At 42.5% G+C, this 26,061-nt stretch overlaps 1 protein-coding gene across 2 annotated transcripts in view; it reads right to left on the bottom strand.

Moving 5' to 3' along the window:
* The window catches only part of LOC126332942 (pleckstrin homology-like domain family B member 1), a 996,704-nt gene extending 972,720 nt beyond the window's left edge, over window positions 1–23,984 (bottom strand). The window contains exon 1 of one of the 2 annotated variants that reach the window (XM_049996695.1): window positions 23,757–23,984. The gene's annotated coding sequence lies outside the window, so the exon portion shown is untranslated. The remainder of the gene's footprint in view (window positions 1–23,756) is intronic. The other variant, XM_049996697.1, reaches the window with a different exon arrangement.
* Window positions 23,985–26,061: the final 2,077 nt, after the last annotated feature.

Genomic DNA, 26,061 nt, shown 5'->3' with positions numbered 1-26,061 from the left:
ATAAAAAAGTGAGTTGTTCACAATGAGATTTTCTTTTAGTTTTTGAAGTTATTTTCAGTGATCTGTAAAATAATATTCAGTTTGTGATATGTTTACTGCATGTGACAAGATAGGTATGAATAGTTTTTTAATGCAATTTTTGGCGTTAACTTCCATTGTTCAATTATTAATAACTCTCGGGTCATACATTACTCGTTTCCCTTTTGAATATTAGTTATACTTATGAATTTTTGCCATCATTTGCATCACGCAAGTTACACTGGGTGCGTTCATTGTTACTTGGTAGAGTGCAGCAGCAAAGTTTACGGACCGCTCCCATTTTAAAAATTGTAGATCTTAATCTACACATGTGACCTTGTGTGAGAAATGTCATGGAATACAACTAAACATCACGGCCCTTGCATACTTCCCTCGTCGATTTCCTAGAGTCTGGATAACCAGAAACGTTGTGCTTCAGATCAAGAAATTATAACTCAAACTTGCAAATGAATATTTTGTTTCCGGGTAGCACAGCGTGATTGTCAGCCCTTCCCATTAATTAGTTTCGTGTACAGAAGAGGAAGTTTCCAACATTCTATGTCAAAAGTATTGACTCCGAAATCTTTAGGAATTCACGGAAAAATACAAAAATTATCTGAGGGATGTGTTGAATCTATGATAGCCATGCCCCGTTGCGCATCGTACAGCCCAAAACAAAACTTGGTCTCTAGCTTACTGCTAACTTACATCGTCTAACGAGAATAAGTTGCACGTAGAACTTATACACGAGCAGCAGCCCCCAGAAAACCAAATCTTATAAGCTTAGATCGGTAGGTTTTGAAAATTAGTGAGTGAAACATCCAACTAATACAAGAGCATTGAATCTGTCCATATCATATACATTTATCTTGAAAAACTAAACGACTATTTCTCTTCACTGACGTGTAAAGAGCGATATGACTTCCGTCATCGATAGGAAAACACTCCCGTGTAGTTCTTTGTTAGCCACCTGTCTGCTCATACAGTTCGAAGATCACTGATCCATATAAAATCTGCGGAAGCAAAGCATTATGGTGTTACTTTTCCCACGATTACTGATGTTATTGATTTAGGATTGTACACTAATCTAATATCTATTGAAGACATGCAAATTCCGATCCACTTTTAAGCATGCTCTAATAAAGACAGTACCAGATAAAGCTGTACTAAATTGCATCTCTGGCTATGTGCAACTGCCACAGCCTCCCGAGTGTCAAAGGCACTAGTAGAGCATTATCACTTAACTGAATATCAAATTTATTCACATATCGTACCACTGCAGCAGTACTTGTCCAGGTGATCACGGACTGGAAACTGGCCACGGCCAAACAACAGGCCGTTGTATTACGTTTGCAAATCCCTCCGATTTCTTCGATTTTGACGTAGTAATCGCCACAATTAAGGGCTCAGTAATGATTATACCTTATCTTACAAGTTGTAAAGTGTAGATGCGTAACGACAGCTGTGGGGTAGATTGAGGATCAGTGTTTTAGGGCCACTTACTTTACCTGCTGTATGTATTAATATTTTCCATACTACTCCTTCGAACTACCATCTGTAGGTGGATGAACTGCAGCCGTGTCAGAGTGAGCTCAGAAAACATAACAGCAGCTATGAACTCCATTGAGGAAAATCGTTAAGCTGTATGTGACCATGATAATCTCTGATAAAACACAAGCTATCCTCAGAGTGTCAACACGTCATCGGTACAGATCCTCTATTCCCTTCCAGTTCCTGTCAAAGACAATTTTAATACTGGATGAGTGGTGAAACTGGAGTGAAAGGACTAAATGTGTGCCCGAAGTCATATGCATCACTTCATTTTTTACAAGGATTTTTTTTATACCTGCTAATGGAAAATTCCACTTTAACTAGTTTCTTCCAGCTTCAGTTACTTTGATGTCTTACAACAACAAACGGTAATAACTTGCTGTACCTTGACCTCGCCCTAATTTATTGCCTAAGATTCATAGTGCACACATTGTCCCTTCCTGTAAAGAACTAACTTCATTGCGTCAGTCGGGAGGATCGACGACAGCTGGCTGTGTACGCAATTCACCCCTTAATAACAGCCAATCCAAAAATAGCATTCGTGCACCAGATCTTTACATTCCAAACCACTTTGTAGCCTCCCATACTCCGCATTCCAGAACCGTTTATGCTAAATCGTTCTGTTGGGCAAGCATTCTGCTACGGATAAACAGGCAACCTAACACCAGAGACGCTACAACTTTACCCACTTTCAAAACTAGTGCAATGGTTTATCTTTTTTAAGGGAGGTAGGACGTCAAACGGGCCGACTTGGAGCAGGAGAGGCTCCACAGGACATTTTAATTTCCAATGTCTATACTTTTACAAATAAATTCATAAAACTTGGTCAGCATGGTCAAGAAGGATTCAGAATTCACTCCCATAGCAGTGGAAGTTCGGAAACATAACGAATTAATTTTTTAAATTTTTTTTACATGTGAAATTTCATTTTTTCACTTACTAATGGCTGCATTTGTTGCTATAGGTACACTTTTCTTCGTAAGTGAGATTCTTCGATGAATTTTGCACAGCATACAAACCATACTTAAAGGTGTATGAAACTCTAGAATTTTCCAAATCTATTGAAAACTGTGGTAAAAATTGAGTAATTAGCTATAAAGTTTGTGTTTTTCTAATCATGAAGTTTAAAATGTAGCAATTCATTCGTTTTTTCATAAATTAAATAAATTCTAGAGTTTTATACACCTGTGAGTATGGTATGTATGCTGTGCAAAACTCGTTGAAGAATCTAACTTATGAAGAAAAGTGTACCTATAGCAACATATGCAGCCATTAGTAAGTGAAAAAAATGATGAAATTTCGCACGTAAAAGTAAATTTTTTGTTATATTTTCGACCTTCCACTGCAATAAGTGTGAATCCTAAATCCTTCCTCAAGATGCTGACAAAGTTTTATGAATTTATTTGTAAAAGTATAGACACTGGAAATTAAAATGTCCTGTGATGTCTCTCCTGCTTCAAGTCGGCTTGTTTGACGTCCTATCCCCCCCCCCCCCCCTTAAATAACGGCAACTCTCCCTTTACGCCTTGAAGTCCATATATGTCCCACAATCGACATTCTCAACCTTGTTATTGGTGTTTACAAAGTTTAAGCACTTGCACACTGTTTCTCTCTCTCTCTCCTCTTTATAGACTTTTTTCGTCCTTCTCTCCTTTGAACTTGACAGTACTGCAGTTGTTATAACACAAATGATCTGGTCATTACAACATAAACCATTTATGTGCTGGCATATTATTTTTCATTGCCACGCAAAAGTAACGTGCCTGGCCTGATGTAATGGGTGACCAGGGTATAACTGAAGGCCTACCTGTAAGTTGCAGGGTGGCCGTTTGCCGAGGCCCCGCCGGTACAGACACGGGCAGTTCGCAGCCAGTCCCGCGGGAGGTGTAAGAAAAGGCAGCGGCCGCTTGGCGCGGAAACATAGGAATGCCGCGACTCAAGGTCGCGCTAGGCCGCCGCCGAACCCCCACCTCCTCACCCTACAGCCTACCTGCCGACAACACCCACAGCGCAAGCCGGCCGGCCTCAACACGGCATCGTTGGACGTGGGCGGGAAACGGAAAACGTACACACATAGTAGACATCATCATCTCATTCTGTATATCTGTTGTTCGCTGTGCGTCTCGGAAAGTGTGTGTGGAATTATAATCTTTAGTTGATCAGATGCAGAAATGGATTATGCATAGTTCTCTGCGAAGTTCTTCACTGTGAACGGCGCGCAAGTTCCAGTCCTCTTAGTGCAGAAACGATGCCTTATATCGCAACAACCAGTGGGTAGACCGCCGAAAACAAACTGTGAAAAAGAGATCAAAATAAAAACAGGATATGGTCCAAGCTCGAGATGTGCAACATCGAGTGGATTTGTCTAGCCAGGCCGTTGTGGTTGTGTGGTCACGATCTTGGACATACAAGGGGGAAGTCTGTGTTCTCTTTTGTGTTTTTTTTTTTCCACAAAACTGAACTGTCCGTCCGGTCATTGACGTGTCTCTTCTTCTGCAGTCTTGACAATTGCCATACCATACATTGGTTGTAGAATATGAGTCATATGGTACGAATATATTACCATCCCAAGAAATGTGCTGAATATTGAGAGCAGGAGGGACGCCGCATAAACCTCTCACAGAAATGAAAACAACGAATAAACTGGTGTGTATTATGTTACAACGAAGCAATTCAAGAGCCAAAGCTTGCAAAACGCAACGCAAGAGTCATAACATGTAGCACATGTGTAGAACAAATACAAGGTACGTACGTCCTGAGGTCCCTTCCTTTCACCCCGCTGTTACAAACGGACGTTACACCACGACAGTACAGGGACCAGACACGTTAACAACCGGATGGGCAGTTCATAACGTTGTAAAAAAAATTAATGCTAATAATTGAGGCATGGCGGCGATTTAAACACACGGGCCTGTCCCTTCACAGTGCAACACAACGACGACGCCCTGACTATTCATACCCGCTCGATGTGTGTATTTTACCCCTGCCACCTTCAAAATTAGAAAGAGTATTCCAGTCAACATTGTCAAAAGCTTTCTCTAAGTCTACAAATACTAGAAACTTCATATGGCTTAACTGCTAAGATCATCAGTCCCTAAGCTTACACACTACTTAACCTAAATTATCCTAAGGACAAACACACACACCCATGCCCGAGGGACGACTCTAACCACAAGCCGCACAGTCCATGACTCCAGAGCCTCAGACCGATCGGCTAATCCCGCGCGGCATACCCGCTCGATGTTACACATCTTGCTCTTAGAGCGTTCACTGTTTCATTTTGCTTCTTTTTTCACAGTTCGCTACACCTTTCTGTCTTCACGCTTGATCTGTGTTCAGTTTGTAACGGTCTGTCCACTAGACCATCTACCCACTAACTTTGAGGGGCGTGCGGCGGGGAGTTTCCCTTGTTAGGAATAAGGCCAACTTAGAGTACACCCTGTCTCAAGTGAAGACATGGGAGGAACTTGCAGAAGATGGTAAATGTCGCGTCAAACTGTTTCTACCAGTGTTGCTGCGAGTGAAAAAGAACGTCTTACACAAAGACACCAAGCAACGAGCATGAAACCTTCGCACCCACTTCAAACCACAGAGGGAAAGGAAGAGAATGAAAAGAAGCGGCTTCTCCAGAGGAACCATCCCAGCATTCACCTTAAGCGATTTAGGAAAACCACGGGAAACCTTGAACTGGATGGCAGGACGGTGACCTGAACAATCGTCGTCCAAAACAGAAGTCCACCGCATCAATCACCGCGCAACTACGGTCGTTGTTACAATCTAAAGTGGTTCATACGGACGCAGATTACATGCTAAATTTTGATGAAATATGAATCTGAAACGTGTACTACACACAGCAAACATGAAGTTACGCACATGCACTTTGTTTCTAACTTATATTTCTCTAACACCTAAAACACTTTGCTTCGATTCATTCAAGCGCTACATTCGTTTTGCAAAAATTTTAAAGCATTACAGAGGTCCCAGTACAAAAGTTACGTAGCACGTGCTTCTTTAGAAAATGAGTTTAGTTTGATAACATAGATCATTGTACTGCAAGATTACATTTTTTTTTAAATTTAAATGTTTCTCTTATCAAATTTAAGCTTCTTTAACAGTTCATTTTCCACTTACTAAGTAAAAAATTGTTTAACAGCATTTTCGGAGAAAGATTAACAATAGCGTATTGCGAAACCAACATATTTGATTTTTAATTTCAGACCTCGAGATATTTCAAATTGATCTGTAGTTACTCGCAAGGTTACTACAATCTAGCAATAGTTAATAAACACAAAGTTTCCTCTATACGATAAAATAGAATCTTCTGATTGGGAGTAAGTCTATTCTTCCTGGACGTGTCGCATCCACGAAATTATATTCGCTGCTTACACTTTTAACTGCGTAGCATCTACTCATGTTTTTAATGGCTTAGGAGACGTTATCAGAAATTGCCCGACTGAGTTAGTGGAACAGCTGCCCTGATGAGTCAGAACAGAAATCTATCACCAGTCGATTATCTACACGTTAAGAAATGAAAGCATGTTACTTTCGCGCGATGTGCTGCACCAGCAGTGCGCCGAATAAGGTAGTATTCTCGTTAGCATCGTCACTTTGTATTGCCGAAATCGTGAGAACGATGACTTTACTTAATTACGAATGAGTTGACACGATGACGTAGGAAACAATCTCAAATTATTTAAAAAATGTTTTTAAGGCACATCTTCAGCAGAAGATGAGTGGACTCGTTTATTCACGTCAAGTGAGACGACGATATATATATATATATATATATATATATATATATATATATACAGGGTGTTACAAAAAGGTACGGCCAAACTTTCAGGAAACATTCCTCGCACACAAAGAAAGAAAATATGTTATGTGGACTTGTGCCCGCAAACGCTTACTTTCCATGTTAGAGCTCATTTTATTACTTCTCTTCAAATCACATTAATCATGGAATGGAAACACACAGCAACAGAACGTACCAGCGTGACTTCAAACGCTTTGTTACAGGAAATGTTCAAAATGTCCTCCGTTAGCGAGGATACATGCATCCACCCTCCGTCGCATGGAATCCCTGATGCGCTGCTGCAGCTCTGGAGAATGGCGTATTGTATCACAGCCGTCCACAATACGGGCACGAAGAGTCTCTACATTTGGTACCAGGGTTGCGTAGACAAGAGCTTTCAAATGCCCCCATAAATGAAAGTCAAGAGGGTTGAGGTCAGGAGAGCGTGGAGGCCATGGAATTGGTCTGCCTCTACCAATCCATCGGTCACCGAATCTGTTGTTGAGAAGCGTACGAACACTTCGACTGAAATGTGCAGGAGCTCCATCGTGCATGAACCACATGTTGTGTCGTACTTGTAAAGGCACATGTTCTAGCAGCACAGGTAGAGTATCCCGTATGAAATCATGGCGGCGAATCGAGGAAGTACAGTACATACTGACGAAACTAAAATGAGCTCTAACATGGAAATTAAGCGTTTCCGGACACATGTCCACATAACATCTTTTGTTTATTTGTGTGTGAGGAATGTTTCCTGAAAGTTTGGCCGTACCTTTTTGTAACACCATATATATATATATATATATATATATATATATATATATATATATATATATATATATATATATATAGAGAGAGAGAGAGAGAGAGAGAGAGAGAGAGAGAGATAGAGATTCTCCAAAAATATCATGTATAGTAGTTCTAGAAAATCACGCAACATTGCCTCCAACACGTATTGTCTGTCTTCTCACATCTGTATCAGTAAGAGTCACAATTATTAACAAAGGCTTTAGTGGTTGAAGTGGGGAATTTAGTAAGTAAAGTTTTGACAAGGAACGTACCGTCCGAATACAAAATAAGTTTGAAGATAAGATCACTTTCCAATCTACTGCTTCACGTTGTTTCGAGTAGCAGTGAGGTTTATTTCTACGTGATGAACGACGTCCTCTTCGAAGTCGAGAGTGCGGCGCGTCCGTGGAGTGCCAGTCAACCCTCCCAGCCGCGAACTTAACTAGTTTCTCGCAGCCGTTGTGGTCGGAAGAAATTGGTACCTGGTCGCATAATTGCAACGGCATCTGACGATGGCGCCGTCTTCGCAGTTTGTGAGCGTAGCGTGAAGCGAGATATTTGAACGTGATCCGACATTCTTTAACATAAGAACGGTGTTCGTTATCGAAACAACGTCCTCTCTATGTCCTAGAAGCCTGTAGTAGGGATTGAGCTCCCCATCCCAAAAAATAGTGCTTAGTACATGGTAACTAACATATTCATCATCCTCTGTCATTCCATTTGCGTAACTAGCGAGCCAAGCCTCCGTACGCCAGTTAATGTCTCTTATTCTGACGGTCCCAATTCAGAGTGTTTGATGAGGACACCAGAGAGCGGCACAGGCCACCTCTGTAACGACAACGGTCCTCTAAATTTAGCCAGGAGGATCCTGCGAGAACAGCTGGCCTGTTTCTATCGACTCACATTTAAACTCGCTGGACATATCCGCGACCCTTTGCTGTGCGATAATACCGATCTGTTACTATTCTAAAAGCGAATACTTATCATTTTGAGTCTGCATCTGGTACATGTCGGTTGTTTAGAACTGAAAAAAAAAAATCGAAAACCGCTTAACGTGGACTTAGAAGCATTTAGGTAAATCAAATGTGAAATGAAATTAGCTGCCATCTCGCATTATTTACTTCATGAATTGAAGAAACTGGCAGATATCACAAGCTTAACTAGGTGCTGTGGCTTTCCCCAGACGAAGATGTGAGTGCTGCAAACTTCTCCTGTAGGTTTGAGAGCAGATAAGGCAGACAATGGGTAGATGTCCGACGGGTGGGAAGCAACAGGAAACTGTCCTACCAGGTAGCAGAGCCCCAGGAATCCCAACAGCAGAAAATGCTCAGCGTTCGACGCTAAGCTTCTGTGTTATATTTTCGCATACGGCGTTGAGTAGCTTCTCTGTCCACCTTACACTATTAGAAATATCTGAATGCGACATTTGCAAATACTTACAGTTTGTTACACATGCGTCGACCACCAGCATTTGGTGAGGTCGTGTTTACCTCCAGTGTAGGCAAACTTTAACAAATAATGTCACGTAAGAGGGCTAGTTTGGAAGTAGGCTTGAATAATTACTGTCAGAGTAAAATACTGTATAACCAACATACTGAGAAGAAAGTAATACTAATTAACAATGAATTCATACGAACCGTATGTGGTGTTTTATATTTAAGGCAGCTGGAGAGAATTACTGGATGGACAGAAAAGAAAGAGACTAGTAAAAATGAAATGCTTTTGGCAATCTTGATAGGATTCTGATTTGTTTGGAAAGGAAAGATCCTGTTACCAATTTTGACTTATGGCAGAAACAGATATTGTTATCGCGAAATATATTGGAATGTCATATATAATTATGAATGAAACTGAAATGGAGTTTACCGGACATAAATAAGATAAATGGATTCTAGTTGGGCTTATTTATTTATTTATTGCTGTATTTCAAAAGATAAAGTCCACACGGAGAGGGTTTGATTAGCAACCAAAACGTCCTCGGTTCACGGTTACAACTCCGCCGCTGCTTAATTTTCAAATAAATCATCAGCAACAGCCTAGCACGTCGCCCTCATTCTACCAATGGCCTTGTCAAAGAGGGCAGAGGAGCGGCCAGAGGCCAGGGCACACACTTGCCCTCCGTGTAATGGAAACTACCCCCACTGAAATTTTCTCCCACAGTTCATGAGTAAATCCAGGATGTTTTACTTTTCTCCAGAGAGATTTTTTTGTGTGGAAATAACATCCATGCTCATCCGTTGTCGGTAGTACAACTTTAATACCCGATCTTGCCTGCTGATTCGAATTCTACAGTCACGTTTGCAAGTTTTCATTTTGAGTATTTTCCACCAAATTTCGGAGAAGAGGGGTGTATGTCTTTTCTTTTGTTTGTCCTCTCTAAGTCAGCGTGAACGGTGTATATTTGCTAAAACTGTTAGCTACGGCACTTGAACTTACCATCCACAAAAAAGTTATGTTTATCTATAGCCCCTCTCCCTGCTCTTCCGCTAAAAACTTTCATCCTCTCTCCTAATACGTCGTCACTCAACAGGAAACAGCTGCCATCATTCATTGCTAGTGACTCTGCTTTGAAGTGCGTCTCTTGTCTGCTGGTCTCTCATTGCCCTGCGATTTTTGCCGCTGGTAGAATGAAGTTCCGCTCGTTGGTTGCTGCTCCAGCATTTTAGTGACAAAATCGTACCCTCGATTATGTAGGCATCCCAGCTCTACAGAACATATTTTGGAAATCCCTTCTTCTCCTGCACTTTTCTTCGCCTGGTTCAAAGTCTTCCTTACTTCCAAGCGAGCATCGTCCGGAGCTCGAGTGAAAAAAGCGCAGCCGAATTCTTGGTTTCAAGCATTCCTCGGCAGTGGTTAGTTTCATGGCTTGAACAGCGCCACATTACAGACCCGTCTTCTTTCGCTCTTTTCACTATGTAAGAATAACCTTCATAGCAGCAACGTGGCTTACCGTGAACGGTCGTTGAAATTTCCATATCCGAACTATTGTGACAGAAATACACTAGTCGTACGATATCATCTCTACGACTGCTGGAGCGGTACTAAGGCTCTTTGTCCAGACAGTCGGCTACTATTGTGTTCCATCGGTATGCAGTTTGGCCGTGTCTAGGGAGTAGGTAGTTAGATGAGTAATTACGTCGGCCTGGGCGCAGATAAGCGGTGACACAAAGGGACCAGATATTGGGATTTCATAGATTCCTCGTTGGCCGCAAATTTCATTAGGCGCAGTTTTCATGAGTAAAGAGGCACCAAAACGGTTATTCACGTTGGTGTGAATGTATGGCGATATACCGTCAGGCCTCAGGAAAAACAACATCCACCCAATAACGAAGGTTGGAAGAGCTAAGAAGTACGAGAATTATCGCTCACTTAACTTTACCGTTCGTGCATCCAAGATACTGACAAGAATAATACACAGAAAAACGAAAAACAAAATAGAGGATCTTTTAGATAACCGAACACTTTGGTTTCAGGGAAGGTAAAGGCACCAATGAAACACTTTGTACATTACAGATGACAATGGAAACAAGAGTGAAGGAAAATCAGAACACCTTCATAGGATTTGTCGACATGGAAATTCGTTCGGCAATGTAAAACTTCGCAAGATGTTGGAATTTCTGAGAAAAACAGGAATAAGTTATAGGGAAATAGGGTAATCTACAATATGCACAAGAGCCAAGCGGGAACAGTAAGAGAGAAAGACCAAAAACCAAGTGCACGGATTAAAAAGAGTGTGTGACAGGCATGTTATCTTTCGCCCCTACTGTTTTATCTATACATCGAAGAAGCAATGACGGAAATGAAAGAAAGGTTCAAGATTGGAATCAAATTTCAGGGTAACAGGATATCAATAAGATTTGCTGATGACATTGCTATCCTGAGTAAAAATAAAGTATTACAGGATCTGGTTACTAGAATGGACAGTCTAATGAGTACAGGATATGGACTGAAAGTAAATAGGAGCAGGACGGAAGAAATGAGAAGTAGCAGAAATGAGAAGAGCGAGAAACGTATCATCTAAACTCGTGATCACGAAGTAGATGAAGTTAAGGAATTCTGCTACCTAGGCAGTAAAATAACCAGTAACGGATGGAGCAAGGAGGAATAAAAAGGACGCTAGCATTTGCAGAAATGTTCCTGGTCGAGAGGTCTATTGGTATCAAACAGACAATTTGAGAAGGAAATTTGAGAATGTACGTTTAGAACACAGCATTGTATGGTAGTGGAACATGAAGTGTGGGAAAACCAGAAAAGAAAAAACTCTAAGCATTTGACATGCTGTTTTACGGAAAATGAGGTAAGGAATGAGGAGCTTCTCGGCAAAATGGGCGAGGAAACTAATGTATGAAAGACACTGGCAAGAAGGGACAGAATGACATCTGTTAAGACATCAGCGAATAACTTCCGTGGTAGCAGGAGTTGTGGACGGTAAAAACCGTAGAAGAAAAGAGTAATTTGAAGACAACCAGCAAATATCTGAGAACGTATGTTGCAAGTGTTATTCTAAGATGAAGAGGTTGGCACAGGAGAGGAATTAGTGGTCCGCCACATAAAACCCGTCAGAAGGCTGATGATAAAAAGGAAAAAAGACAAAGATGCCAGTGGAAGTCAAATGGGCAATGATGAACAGTTTCATGGCTTCTTCATCCAGTCGCAATATATAAGGAAGTTTTATTATGTTTAAGGAGTTATCGAATACAGACATGTCTGTTTCCTCGCACGGTTAAAGAAGGGGCTACCGAAATACGCATTTAGAAATATCTCAGACTTGCATTTCGGGATCTTAAATTTTAACAGCGGGACGATTTAAGGGGTAAACAACAGAATAGTCTTGAGTTAAGGTCTACGTCTAGTGCGTAAACCGGCGAGTTGGCGCGCTGAATCGTGGAAGACTGCAAGTGTAGTTTGTTCTTTCGCAACTTAATGTAGACCTTAGAAGCAGCAGTACCCATTATAGCAAGAGCTTCTGCATGACGTGAAAAATTACTGTATGAGGTGTGCAAGAAGTATAACACGAATAATTGGACTCATCTTTTTCGGCCAAAGTGTAACTTCTGAATTGTATGTAGACAATATGCTGCAAACATTTTGTAAATAACTGACAAGTAACAAAAGGGGCCTACAGCTATTTCATGCAGGTTAATGTAAGAGTTCACTTTGCCAAAGCTTCTACGACAGTATTAAGAGTTTTTACGACAGGTCAGTTACAGTTCTGATGTCGAGCAAATGCATGTGGATTGGTCAGTCGACGCACTATCATTTTATATTAACGTTGCAGTTTTGATGTTTGTACAGCTCAGTGAACAGAAGCTAGTGGCATACCCACCTGGAAGGTTAAATGATCACTCCTAACCCATCTAACCTATCTTCGGTTTATCTCCCCATAGCAGCTTGAGCAGCTGGCCTCGGCCAATGCGGAGACACGTACATTAGCGCCCGTGTGAGATCAATAACAAAGAAAGACGTCACACTTAAATTCAGAGTCAGAATCCGCTGAAATTTTGAACCACCCCTTGATACATAAAACTCCCTCCTCGTTATGGGAAACCTCTAAGGAACGAAGGCATTATGTGCTCTCTGCGTCCCACCGAGCAGAGCTTTGCCCCTTTCTGAGCAGTTGGCAGGGGACCTATTTTTTTGAGGTGGGAGGCTTGTGGATACCAGTCACTCCGAGGTCATAAAACTCGGAAGCGCAGCCGTCTCAAGACCATTCTTAGGACATCATCAGCGGCTATGGCTATAGCGCTTATCGCCTTCGGCTCCAGACACTTGCCGCCTGTAGCCTCGTTACGGTTTTGCTGTTCGCGCCTTGGGACAAACGCGTAATGGCGTGGCGCGAGCAACTGTTTCCAGCTGGAGCGATGTAGACACCCTTAAGGATTGTCTGCAAAATGCAGAGCTTGAACTTAGCTTTTACATTAACAGCATTCCGTAACCCCTATTTGCTCACTAATGTCTGTTCGCTTTGAAGTGTGAATGTTTCGGCCTGCAGTATATTCTTGGCCGCGACCGTATCTTTTTTAACGCTGTTCTCGGGGTATGAATGTTCTTTGTCGTTATATACGAATACTTTAATGAAAACGGTTCTTCATTCTGAGTTCCAACACCTGACCATCATCTCAGCTCCTAGTAAATTTCGAACACCCTGCGAGTAGGGACGAATTCGGTTGTCTTAATCAGTCGAGTGACCAGAAACTCGAATTTTCCCACCAACACGACACATCGTGGGGGCACTTTCCTCCTCTCACTTCCACGTAGTGATTATCAAGCTCAGAGTACGTGGAAGCCTTCTTTCAAGAATTGCTTGCATGGATTCCTGATACGCTGCCACTCAGATATTCTGTGATATAATTTGTCGACCACTTTTTCGTCACTTGACATTTTGTACTAACACCTGATCCCCTGGTAATTAGATCCAGGCCCCTTTTGATTCTATATCATGACGTTCGGAGGCTTTTATTGCAACATATTTGTTCTTTACAGCAACATATTTGTTGCTTACAGCAACATATTTGTTCTTTACAAAACACTCAATATTAGAGCTCATGAACATTTACTGTAATCCTACTGAAATGTGCGTAATCTGCATTATAATATTCGTTTCAGTTACACGTATCCGTATTTATGTCACAGTTTTGACGAATGTTCGTGTAAAATTCGTGCCTGGTTTCAGGGAGGTGGCGAGCTCAAAGCGGAACGTTTAACTACTAACGTATTTGGTGCAGCGTAATATTCGTTCAGTGGCAAGACACACTGTTACGGTACAGTCATAGGGATTTTCGAGTGGCGTTCAACAAGTAAGGCGACATTCTTTTCTGAAAACAAGTTGGTCTTATTCAGAATTCCAGTACACCAAAGTACCCCCCACTCATCTGGCTAAAATCCTATTTTTAAATATAATATCTGATCAATGAGACAGGCCTTACACCACCTTACTGAGAGGGCGTGTGTGTCCGCTTGGTACCACTCCACTCGTCGACATCGCACCCAACGCCCTACTGCATCAGTAACGTCATTAACATCCACGTAATGCTTCCAACGTAGTGCACCCTTCATTGGGCCAAACCGATGGAAGTCGGACAGTAAGACATCCGTGCTGTAGGGTGAATGGGGAAGAGCAACCCGATGAAGGTTTGTGGGCGCCTATCGGGTGCGCAGACTTGCCAGATCTTGCGTTGTTATGGAGACGAGCAGTCCGCCTGCATTTTTGTGGCGACGAACACGCGAAGTCGTTTCTTCAATTTCCTGAGGGTAGCACAATACACTTCAGAGTTTTTTAATTGCACTATGAGAGTGAACATCAAACAGAATAAACTCTGTTCAGTGTTCCAGAAGGCCGTCGCTATGACTTTAGCGGCTGAGGTTGCGGCTTTGAAGTTGTTCTTCGGAGAGGTGGTATGGCACCACTACATGGATTGCTTTTTTGTTTCCGTTTCGAAGTGATGAATCCCGTTTCATCACCTGTGGCGATGTTTGACAAAAAATTGTCACGATGACCCTTGTAGCGTGCAAGCAGTTTCGCATAGATGGTCTGACGTTGCTTTTTATGGTGTTCCGTTGGACGGTGATGAATCCAGCAGGCACACACCTTCGAGTACCCTAACTAGGGGAGGGATGTGTCAGTGTTACAACACAGATACTGCCATTTGTATGAGTTGTTTGATTGTGATCCATCACACCGAATGAAGGTCTCCGCATGTTCAACACTGCAGGAGTGATAGCTGTGTGCGGCCGACCGGCCGGCACCCGGGAGGTCGGACAGGTTTGCTCGACCTTGTCGCGATAACAGAGGCCTCGCCCAACGACTCACCGTGCTTTTGTTCACTGCCAAGTCTCCGTAGGCATTCTGTAGGCGCCTACAAATATCTGCGATGCTCTGGTTTTCCACCAAAAGCAAAATGAACGCTACGTATAGCGCCGTCACCCATCGGAACTTGATGAAACAATAGTGGCTGAAGCGAGAATATTCTACGATGTCCCACAACAAAGTCCAGATTTTTACAACCGAAATCAGCCGAGAAAGTAACTGTATCGAATTACTTACTGAATGTCCCTAGTATCTGCCGAGATTCACGTACTGTACAATCTACATAATCGCATCTACTGCGGGCATATCTCAGCGAAATGCTGAATATCTGCAGAGGGTTGATGCTTGGTGCAGGAACTAACAGCTGAGCCTCAACAGAAATGTGACGTATTAAGCATAAATACTCTTATTGTATCCAGAATGAGATTTTCACTCTGCAGCGGAGTGTGCGCTGATAATCTGCCAGGAAGTTTCACTCTTATTGTATGATTATGCGATTGGCGAACCATCGCTGGAAGCAGTCATACCCAGAAAATATCATAGTATGCGCACGGAACCATTTACACTGGAACAACCAGGCAAAGGTAATTGTTGGGAATATAAATACCGCAAGAAGAGCAATGCAGCTAGAGAGGTTTCTTTCAAAAACCTCATTCGAAGTATACGAAAGTATCTTGAGTCTCTGACGTCATCACATAGGATTTATGGACGAAAAAATTAGCCAAAGAATAACCGTGCTTTTCATCACAGATTCATTTAGCGAGTGCCAAAACATCACGGAGATGTTCATACAACTCCAGCAGCAGACGCTACAAAATAAGAGTTGTGCGTCATGGCGTAGTTTATAATTAAAATGCAGAGAGCTTACGTACCTAGACAGAATGGTCAAAATCTTTCACGGACTACAAAAATATTTGTTAGGAATTATTTCACTTACAGCTATGCAGTTTGTGGCAAATGATAACTTCATCATGAAGTTTTTATAGCTATCTTCTGCAACTGCTCTGACAGCTCGTTTTTTGCTCTTGTTACCATGGGTAATGTTTCAACAAAATGGTGTACCGCCACACTGGGGATGTTTTGAGCACCAGTTCTTGGATCAAAACATTTTGGACAGATGGATCGGTGAAGACTGTCCAAAATCAATGCTACCATGGTCTCTAGACAGAAACCCTTCTTGAGTGTTTTGCTGAGTTACGTTAAGGGTGAAGCGTTCAGTCCACCAGCCCCTGAAGCGTGGACTAACACGAGGTGTGGTGGAGACGATTGGCCCGGTTACGAATTGGACACTGCCGGTCCAGCCATCGCCATCTGCTGACGGCTGCGCCGGCGCCGTTCTGCTCATGTGGGCAATTGCTGACGGTACGCCACATTTTAACGTCCTGTCCGACTTAATAAACTGCGCGTTGATCTTGGCCTGCCGTGTACTCCGGATGCCATTTTAGCCGATGACCCAGGAGCAGCTGCTCGCGTTCTTCGTTTTATCAACTTGACAAACCTATCTAAGGGCATTTGATTACGCCTGTCTTTTATAGTATTGTCCCTTTTCGTTGCTGTTTTAACCTTGTGCCTCGCGGTGCATTCCTAATTTAGTCTGGGCGCTAATGACCATTGTAGTTGTGCGCCCTAAAACCACAAAAAAAAAAACGGTGACTGAAGAGGTGGTGGAAGAGACTTGGAGAGGAATTGAGTATCGGCTAGGCATTCTACGGCCAAGAAACGCAGCACCTGTGAAGGTGCACCCATAAAAAACGGTGTTACTTAAGGTATACTACTTGCAACAAACGGCATAGCTTATGTAGCACAAAAATGCTCACCAAGTATTGCTTGCTCCAAAGAGTGTCACGGAAAAAAGCAATCACAGAGGTTGTATCGCTCACTGAGAGTTACAAATAATCTTTCTTCTCGCACTGGAACAGTAAAGGGCGTAGAGTGACAGTGGCACACGAAGTGCCCTCTTCCACACAGCATAAGGTGTCTTGCCGGAGAATAGATGTAAAAGTCTCACGGAAGCGGAGCAGAGTTTCCGCTAGTCAATGACGGCGGCTGTGGAGCCGGTTTTCTGCGTGACTACTCACAAGCCAGGTCTAAGCAGTGCAGCTACGGCGTGCCCAGCGCACTCTACAATGGCCGCTGCAGCTGGGATGTCGGCATGCCGGAGTGCGCTCCGCCTCCAAGGACGAACCGCGCGGATAACGCTCAACAGACGACTTCTGGCCGGCGGCCAACGCCGTCAACGGCCCGCAACGCACCGTACCACCGCACCCCTCGCTGCGCATCTATCAACAGGCTGCCTCACTACGATCTACTACTACTACTGTTGCTGTTTTCTTCTTGCGCAGCCTGACCGCTCTACTCTAGGTGAATGACCGCTTTCTCGGCTCTCCTCTCCGTCGTTAATGACCTAGACGTCGACGAGACGTGATATTCCAAACTTTATTCCTTCCTTCCCTCCCCACTTCCCTACTGAGATCAATTAATAAGGGATGTGGAATCAAATATACCGCAACACATTTCAAACGGGGACACTTATACTAAATTGGTGACGGAACGGAAATGTTGTCGGTGTACTGGCATCACGACAGTAACCCCGTCTTAAATCGTCCTCTCAAGACGCGACAACTAACGTTGACATGTAAGATTGTGGGACATACGATCTCACATGGGGGGGGGGGGGGGGGGTAGGGAGGGAGAAAGGGAGGGACACCATTATGTTTCTCACGACAAATCACACGGAAAAAAAGCTGCGTTAACCTTGTTAGTGATTCTCAAAGAAGAGCGTAGAGAACCACGGAGATCATGGACTCGACGATGGCTCTAACAGCGAATTGCTGATACTCGTGGTGGGCACACGTCACGAACCAATGTGTAAAATCAGCTTCCAGTCATAGCGCGAGTGGGTCAATGACTTAAGTAGTCAGTTAACTAAGTGCGTGTATTGCTCTAAAAGGACGTGTATGCTGAAGACTACGCATAACCAGGCGACAGTGTTATCTAACAATATAAGACGTCCACTACTCGCCGCCCTCGCTCTTGTTTCAGTGATAGCTTTTGTTTCTTAATATTTATTATTATCATCATCATCATCACACTTTTTTGCCTCCAGAACAGTGATTAACTTGCATGTTTCCTCTTTTTTCTTCCCAAACCTCTTCATTCTTTGGCTGTATTCCCGTTTCTTTTGCTCTGTCCGTATTTTGCATGTTTTCTACCTTACTTTCACGTCAGATTGTGTGTTCATAATTTTGTTTCTGAATTTGCATCATTTATCATTTCAATACTGATCCCTACTTGTTTTAGGTCCGATCCCTACTTGTTTTACGTCTTTTTGATTAATTTTTTTGTTTTGTTTTGTTTAAGTGATCAGTCTTCTGAATGGTTTGATGCGGCCCGCCACGAATTCCTCTCCTGCGCCAGCCTCTTCATCTCAGAGTAGCACTTTCAACCTGCGCCTTCAATTATTTGGTGTATGTATTCGAATCTCTGTTTTCCTACAGGCTTTGCCTTCCATAATTCCTTCTAGTAACATGTCAGTCATTCTCTGGTCTCGTAACAGATGTCCTATCATCCTGTCCCTTTTCCTTGTCAGTGTTTTCCGCATATCCATTTCCCCTTCGATTCTGCGCAGAACTCTTATCATTCCACCTAATTTTCAATATTCGTCTATAGCACCATATCTCACATGCTTCGATTCTCTTCTGTTCCGGTTTTCGCACAGTCCATGTTCCACTACCATACAATGCTGTGCTCCAAACGTACAATCCCAGGAATTTCTTTCCCAAATTAAGGCCAACGTTTTTTACTAGTAGACTTGTTGGCCAGGAATGCCCTTTTTTCCCACTGATAGTCTGCTTCTGATCTCCTCCTTGGCCGTTCCGTCATTGGTTATTCTGCCGCCTATGTATCAGAATTCCATAACTTCATCTATTTCATGGCCATCAACCCCGATGTTAGATTTCTCGCTGTTCTCGTTTCTTTCGTCTTTCTTCGATTTACTCTCAATCCGTGTTCTGTACTTATTAGACTGTTCATTCCATTCAGCGGATCATGTAATTCTTCTTCACTCTCACTATCTGGCACTGTCATCAGTGAATCTTATCATTTATATCCTTTCACCCTGAATTTTAGAAACTTTCTTCCCGGATCCTTTACCAATGGAGAGATCATCACGACACTTTTTCAGCCACAGGTCACATGTCCTGTAGATACAAATTATATGTCTTTAAGGCAGTGGTTTCCATCCTTTAGGGGCAGATTCCCACCCCAAGGACAAAAGAGTGCCCTGAATCTCTGTCGGCTCCTCCGCCGTCTTTGACAAGGCCGTTGGCAGAATTAGGGTGCTTCTTATGCCAATGCTGATTATTAATCAAAATTTAAGCGGTGGTGGGTTTCGAACCAGGGACCAAGGATGTATGTGTCCACAGAATGTTAATCGGCTTTTTCTGAACAAGCTTATGAACCTGTGCGTGTGTGTGTTCTTATAATTCTTTGGTCGATCTTTTTATCCATATACCATCTGTGTGTATTGCTCCAAAAACTTTTCTTAGAGCGTTACGTTCTATTTTTCTGTCTCCGGGATGCCTGAAGCTCCGATTGTAGTCGTTTCTAATGCGTGGAGTGCTTCTGGTAGTACAACAGTAGCGTAGCGCCTGAGTTTAGCCTGTTTTGCAATATTGCTTTTACGGTAGTACGTCCATGCCAGTTTGTTTTCTTAAATCCTCCTCCTTTCGTTATTCATTGCAAAAGTTTGTATGTGAATTTCATAGTGTTATTCCTACTACCGCCGGCCAGAGTAGCCGTGCGGTTCTAGACGCTACAGTCTGGAGCCGAGCGACCGCTACGGTCGCCTAAGTCCTAGGCGACTGATGACCTCAGAAGTTAAGTCGCATAGTGCTCAGAGCCATTTGAACCATTTTTCCTACTACCAGTATGAGAGATCGAATGACAAAGCATCAAGGTATTTAGGTTTTACAATACCGAGTCAAAGAAAAATCCATAATTATGCATAAATAAGAATGTAAAATAGGTGAAAAATATTTTTAATAGTCTCAACAGTGCAAAATTCAGGTCTATTGAAGGAGAAAAAAGTGTTATTTGACACCTAGAATATAAAAAGTAGGAAATAAAAAATATTGCTAAACTTTAGCCTTCTAATTATTGTTTGATGTGTTTGTATGTACTCGATTTGCACGAGTAATGTTTTGAAACATTGAAACGACACTTCTATTCTCTTAAGCTCTCCACAGTGTGAAGAATTACCATATAAGTTTAATGAAGAATATTCATCATGAACTTTGCTTCGCTCATTACTTAACACTATTATCATTGCTGGTTCCTGAATTGCTTTAGTATATTTATTCTTTTTTATAAAAAGGGTAAAATGTATATATAGTTCAGATGTCCAACTGTACAGTACACAGCTGCCACACTACTTGCAATTTTGGTGCTGTCGTGTAAACAAAAACGACCTCCGAGACAGTACACGAATGATTTGCCAGGAATACTGTAGTGGAAATTGCCAATTGAAAAGGAAGTCGCTCGTATAACAGGGGTTTAAGTGAACGTCTTTTCGTCGCCCCGCCAGGAACATTTCTTGATTTCGTGCTTTTGTTGATTATTGATCTGTCTTTTTATAGCTTCCTTTTGCATGTGATATTTACTTAAACTTTACAATATATGGCCACTGAAGACCGTCTACACTGCCCGTAAACAATAATGTATTTCTTGAAAAATTATTTCATGAATTTTCCTTAACGTGACAGATGCCATCAACGGCGGACAACAAGTGTTTTCACAGTACTTCTAAATTACAAAGAAGACAAGGGACAAGGAAAAAGGATGTTATTCTGCTACGCGATGTTCTATTCATGTCTGGTGCGAATCTACCTGTAACATATTTTTAGGCACTTTATGACGTACTTTACCAAAGTTTTTGCAATAAGCTGCAAGGGAAAGTAACTCGGCAGCGAAGCTTGTGAGACTACGAAACAAACCCGTTGTCAAAATCGGCGACGAGCACTCCTGTTAAGCTGGATGGAGTTTTAGTCCGATTTCCACGACAGTTTGGACGAATATATACACCGCTCCCCCTTAGTTTAAATAGCAGTCAAGTAATACGCGCGTAACCAATTTCGGCACTTTATTACCACAGAGAGACTTGGACCAGCCTTAAAAATGTTTTCGTCCAAAGCTATAGAAGATACTTCCCTGCACACGAGTCTCGACAACGACAGACAATTTCATCAATATGTAAGTACATTTCGTATGAATTTATTGGTGAGTGAAACCTGAGAATTTCAGTGCATACATAACCTTAATGAGGGTCTTATTTCCTAACCATCAACAGAACAGAGGGGAAAGGGGCAGGGTGGAGGGGGCGCAATATAGTGGAAGTATGCTCCGCCACATAACGTAATGTCCTGCATACAGATATACAGGGCATCTCAAACCGTTTGGGTCAAATTGAAACAGGTGATAGTTGGTCCATAACCGATTATGTCGAAATATTGAACCAATGGTCTGAAATGCATATTTATTTTGTTATGGGCGTATTGAGGTTTGAAGCACCTTGCACAGCAGCAACGTAGCTCGTTGTAATTGTTCAGAATGACGATCTCCAGTCTCAGCGCATGCATGACAACTGTGCAGGAAATTCTGCTGCACTCGCTCATAGATCCCCGATCTCTGTTGTATCGCAAGATAGGCAGCTTGGACCCTAGCAAATAGGTATTAATTTTTGTCTACAGTGGTTTCAGACACCAACGTTTTGACATAAGCGCAGAGGTGCGAGATCCGGCGATTGCGCTGGCCATGGGACAGGACCTCCCTTTCCACGCCAATGAACGTGTTGTTCTGATGCTCGCCCTCATTAACATGGAAGTTGGCTGGTGCAAGGTAGTGTTGAAACCATACCCATTCACGGACAACAAAGGGTGCAATAACGAAGAAGTGTGGCAGCATATCTCGCAGGAACATTGAGACTAGCGGTCTTCGCTTTGAACGAGTTGTTATGCGGTGTACGCTGTTTTTCCGACCATTGGTTCTCTGTCTCAATATAATCACCTGTGGACGCACAATCATCTGTTTCAGTTTGGCCCAAAAGGTTTGAGGCACCCTGTACAATAGACCTGATACCGGCAAAAGTTTAGCGTTTCGGCTGAGCATGGAAGGACCAACATGCTGTGGGTGACGGAAGAAGCAATGAATGGACGTGAGTATTTTGAATCTATAACCAAAGGATCCTATGCACCGTCATGAGTCAAGTTAACCATCGCGAGTTAGGAGGGGGAAAAAAAGGTGACTGCGGTTATGGTGTAACTCAACTCGACCAATACGTGTCAATACAAATGCGAAGTGACAGAGCAGCTAAGGACACTTCTATTTTTATGAGAGTTATGGAAGTATAGAAGTGATCATGGATTTGGCTTCAAGATCTGATTATTATGGTAATATTGTTCGATAAAGTTAAGAGACTATTTCATGTTTTCCGTGCTTCTCATCCCATATCGTGTTGAGATTCATTTGACCAGAGAAAGTACCAACAGCGAAATGACAAATCCAGCGACTGCAATTTGAACTGTATCGGCGTGACAGTCTCTTATTTAATGCAGAAGTCTGTCGTAAGTTGGTTTCTGAGGAATAGCAATTCTTGCAGCTGTTGCATACAAACGCTTGCTCTTGTTCTGTATATTCTTCTAGTACTGTTTTGCTATGCAATTTGCGATAGTCACGATATGCAACCAAGGAGCAATGCCAAGATGCAATGGCGTCACGCCCACTTGTTGCAGTGACGTCACTGTTTACTGTATTCCTCAGCTCAAGGCGGCGAATCGTAAGCAACTATTGCTCTTACTATGGCTTCTACCAGTTCAGCGCCCAGTGAGTTTTCCCGTTAGAACTAAGGCCCGCAATACATTGTCAAATATCATTGGCTAATCTTTTATAGCAGCTATGACCATGCTCCAGCCTTCATAAAAGATGTAATGACCACAGTATACCGTAAAATATTTTACAAAAAGAGTTTTATTAAGGATCTTCGACGAAGTTATTTCACAGAGTAATACGGATTAGAAAGCCCTCCTCACAGGCTCGATGTTGATAATAGGGTAAGCATTGAGGAAGGTGAACGGAAGTATCTTCGAAGTGTTAGGGCCCCCAAGAGATTTCATAACTGTATCTACTACAAAATTCAGTTTAGTTTCTACTTGGAGAAATACTGTTTCCAAATATTTCATTACAGCAAAGCTTGACACGAATCGTTCGCTCGAGTCGTTATACAACACTGGCTACCGTTATAATCAGAACTGACTTGCGACTTTGCAAACTATAACTGGAAAGAGTGAAACAGACAGATCTTGCACATTCGATTGTCTCTTTGCAGATTATGATCTTTAGTCCTGTTCTATGTTGTGGACTTGTATCACTCTGTGACATTACATCTGTAGAGTTAGCTACAACGTGTGCGTTTAATTTACAAACGTCTGAGTCCCGAGATCTTTCCGAAATTATAGTTCTCGAAAAAGACCCCGTAAGGCAGTAAGTAGCCTCTGGTCCTCCTCGAGTGTAACACTGTGACTTCTATCACTGCTGACGATGACACGTTTGCAGTGAATACACTGTCGGTGAGGCAAAGACTGAAAATGCGCAGTGTTTCTCCTCAGCTGCTTAAACGTACTACAGGGAAGCTAGCAGCACAAAATGATTACCCAAAACCACGCAAGTTACGAATTCGAAATTTCAAATAGGACATCACCGGTGCTGGCGTCAAGTACTCCATTCAGAATGTGACCAGTCACTTACCGTTGTCAGAGCTGCCTTGGTTTGCCGTGACGGCTCGTCGTCCTCACTTGTCACTAATCAACACACACACGCGTCGGCGTCCTAGAAAAGCGAATAACTACTGGCGTCCTTACACGTAAACATTGACACGCGACGCTCGTTGCGCGTCCGCTGCCCGAGCAGCAGCCTAGGAGGCAGCGGCGGTTTTCGTTCGACTACAGTGGCTCTCCCTCGGCACAGGACACGAGGCCGTTGTCTCCCCCACTATCAGCCACTCCGTCGCAACGCGCATGCGCAGTTGCTCCGGCGTCCCCGGCGCGGATGTCCGTCGGTGTACAAACAGCACTGAGATAGCTGTATGCGTTGTTTTCACGCTGCAGAGTGCAGGGAACAGGTGAAAGCGTCATGTTGGTTAGATGTGCAGGTTAAGTCCTGTCTCACCAAATTCGATGACATATCTCCACAGCAACTGCTGTAGTATTTAAACCAGCGGAAAAATCTTACTATCGGAATACGTTCCTGTTAAAAAGACTGAAAAGTGAGATACCAGCTGACGCATTCTACCCTCCTCAAAAGCTTTCAAAATGTTCCCAAAAATCTTAGCATGCGAACATATTCGCGCGTTTTTTAACGTGCAACTCACCTCGAACTTCCACAACCTGCCCTAATTGTAACTCACGCCCATTAGTCCATCGCTGTAAGTCGCTCATACCCATGCACTCTCAGTTGCCCTTTCTCACTCACTCATCCAGTCCAGCTCATTGCCATTATCTCATTGTATCTGTCTATCATTGTCTCCTGTGACACAGCCACAGTCCCCTTCGTTTTGTCCTACTACTACAGTTTCCTCTCACTGTCTCTGTCTCTGTCTTGCTCTCCCTTGCTGGTAACATCTCATTCCGTCCTTCCTACTGCTGCCCTCTCTTCCGGTTGTCACTATTCATCGCTGCCATTGTCACGTACTCTGCCTTTTATGATCACTAGCTCTCAACTTTTTCTTATTCTTTATTCCTCCTCCTCTGGCACAGTCTCCTTCACTGTTTTCCTAGTACTGTTCTGTCACTATAATCCACTCTGTTTCTCTCACTCTGTCATCGTCTCCTCCACCCATTCTGTAACACAACACTATCTACTATCTTCCTGTATCTATTACTTTTTGGTCTCTTCGCCACTGCCACTGTCTTCTTCTCTCTGCATAAAAAAGCATGCCAAAATTTGTGTGAAGAATTTTTAAGGTGCTGAGGAAGGTAGAATGAGGCAGCTGGACCGCTCTTTTCAGTCACAGTCTTTTAAATAAATAGGAACATCTTTCTGCTCCGACAGAAGCATTTTTCCGCTATTTCCCTTTCACTTCTACAGCAATATGTGTAGCTCATGTGAAAAGAAATGTAATTGTCACTAAAATTTAGATAGTTTACTTATGTGAAATTGAAATAATGAAAAACTAATTTTACACCCCAGACGGGATTTTATGTGCAAAAAAATTACATGTGCTTCAGTACTACAACATGCGGTTCCCAGATGACTACGGAGACACTTTACAACGTATTTTTATTAGGGCTATGTCACTTTATAAACAATATTTTCGCCTCACATCTGATTTTGCGTGCATGTTTTACGTGCAGTAGGGTAACTTTGAACCTCTGGAAACGGATAAAGATATCAAGAAAATTTCCAAGTTCGGGTGAGATCGAGATCTTAGGAACAGATCGTAAAAATTACAGCCATTTGCTGTTCTCAACTGTTTCGGAATACGCTGTTGGGTTTTGATACCCCCCCCCCCCCCCCAAAAAAAAAAAAAATAAAATAAATAAAAAGTTTTTAGTGGCTTTCTCAACACTGGTAAAGATTTTTAAAAACGGTGAGATGGTTCTTCCAGATAATGCCTAGAGAATATATAATTAAAATTATAACAGTTTTCTACGGTAAGCTATAAGGAAAGACGGGTAAATACACAAGAACCAAGAGCGATCAAGAAGGCTGGAAGACCAAGAACGAAGTGCTCGGATTAAAATGGGTGTTGAATTTATACATCGAAGAAGCAATGACGGAAATAAAAGAAACGTTCAAGAGTTGGTTAAAATTCAAGATGACAGGATGTCACTGATAAGATTCGGTGATGACATTGCTATCCTTGGTGAAAGTGAAGAAGAAGGATTACAAGATCTGCTGTACGGAATGAACAATCTAATGAGTACATAATATGGATTGAGAGTAGATCGAAAAAATACGAAAGTAATGCGAAGCAGCAGAAATGAAAACAGCAAGAAACTTAACGTCATGACTGGTGATCACGAAGTAGATGAAGTTAAGGAAATGTGCTGCG

Source organism: Schistocerca gregaria, chromosome 2, assembly GCF_023897955.1.
Source record: "Schistocerca gregaria isolate iqSchGreg1 chromosome 2, iqSchGreg1.2, whole genome shotgun sequence".
Taxonomy (NCBI): Eukaryota; Metazoa; Arthropoda; class Insecta; order Orthoptera; family Acrididae; genus Schistocerca; species Schistocerca gregaria.
This window is presented reverse-complemented; position numbering and strand designations above follow the sequence as displayed.